The sequence below is a fragment of the Morone saxatilis genome, unplaced genomic scaffold, assembly GCF_004916995.1.
Source record: "Morone saxatilis isolate NCDOM2014 unplaced genomic scaffold, NCSU_SB_2.0 Contig1, whole genome shotgun sequence".
NCBI classification, from domain to species: domain Eukaryota; kingdom Metazoa; phylum Chordata; class Actinopteri; family Moronidae; genus Morone; species Morone saxatilis.
This window is the reverse complement of record NW_023339651.1, coordinates 6,469,787-6,471,696: the sequence shown is the minus strand read 5'-3', so window position 1 is coordinate 6,471,696 and position 1,910 is coordinate 6,469,787.

Below are 1,910 nucleotides of genomic sequence, written 5' to 3'. Positions count from 1 at the left end.
ATACCTATGAATATTATATTCAAGATCCTCCTAAATGTTAAACACTGGACTTTCAAACTTGTGTTTTCATTTTATTTCGTATAAAAGGATTTTTTTATTCACCCAGGAGGCTCAGTTTGGCAAGAAAGCTGCAGATTTGTATGCTCACCCTCACACTGATGCAGTCTCAGCATCAAGGGAACGACTCTTGCTCCATCTAGTGTTAAACTGTAGTCAGTGAAACAAAACATACAGTAAAGCATCTTCTGCAAGGTGGCCATATACTTTACCAAGGCGAGCAAATTTAACTTATACTGGTACAAAATGTGCTCTACGAGATATAAGCCCAACAGAAAACATCATAAAATAAAATCACATTACTTTTAATGTGGATTTAGCATAGCCATTACTGACTCGATTTGGATCCCCATTAGCTGTTACCAGAGTAACAGATACTCTTCCCGGGGTCCATGGAAAAACAAATTAGTACAACAATTGCATCTGATTATGTAAATAAAAGTAAGTGAAAGTGAAATACATATGCACATATACACATACCTACATATAAAATAGGTAATAAATAAAATTTAAATGAGGAACAGTAATTAATTTGTAACATAATCAGCAAATTTTCTAAACAAAACAACCTGAAATGAAACCCTTGCAAGATAAACTTCCGCCAGCTGTTCAGCAGGAATGTGAAAATTTGGCACAAGATCTGCTAAAAATAGCCCCAGGTGACGACTGAAAGTTAATTATCTTCTTGGTAAAATCAGCATAATGTAAATTCTCATCTATAAAACACCAGATTTGATACATTATCCTTGTTATAGTGGTCCAGTTTGGAAAACTAAATGTATCACTAGTGTTTACATGCAAAAGATGTACATTTATGTATGAAAATGTGTGATCAAAAGTTACATCTTTCTAGATACAAGTTGCCCAAATGCATAATAACTGGTTTAGAGCGGGGCTGATTAAGCTTGTATTCTTTATCTTGGAATAACTCAGAGTCCTTTCTTTGATCCTCAATCTCTTGATCATTTACAACAGAAATAGTCCATGCTTAACAGTTAACTCCCTGTTCTGTCTCTTCGCTGAGAGAATAAAAGATGTTTGTTGTCAATAATCTTTTCATCAGACCTTGTGACCATCTAAAATTTGATTCATTCATGAAGTCACAGTTGAATTTGAGCAGTTACTTGGCCAAGAAAAGTGACACAAGCTTTGCCAAAAAAAAAAAAAGTGCTTCTTCATTAACTTGGCCCTGGGAAATCTTTTCCTGTTGGATTAGTTTGCTGAACTGACATGTTCTTTTGGTGCGACCATGCTGGTTTTTTCAAGGTGACCCTGGGCAGTTGTTGGGTGAATATATGTTGTTTCAGAAGCCTGATCACTCCAGTATGACCGAGGGCACAGAGGGAGGAGATAAGAGGTGGAGGTGGTGGGTTGAAGGTTTAATTTTATATGAACTACCATTTCCATTTTAAAGGAGCAGACACAAAACATGGATAGGAAGACGGTGCCTGTTCCTCTAAACTGTCATGCATTTCCAGTGAAAGCAACATGTGACCTGACTAAACAGACCCTTGTTTAACCCCCCCCCCTTATTCCCTCTCCTCCCCCGTCACACCCCTATGGTTGGGTGGGTGTTGTCAGGCTCTCAGCCAATGACATGACAGTGTTCACCCTTTGAAACACAACCATGATAAATCAGTGTGTGTCAGTGGAAGGAGGAAAACACTGAGAGGTGGAGATAGGGGGATGATATGATTAAAGATACACAGGAGGCATACAAGCAGGATAGTACTGGTCGGGTGATGAAGGAGAGATTGTGTTCTAACAATACTAGTTTTTTTATGCAGCTATTTTTATTTAATCATTCATTGCTTTTTATTGGGCATTAGTTTATTGCAGAATTAATATAAAAG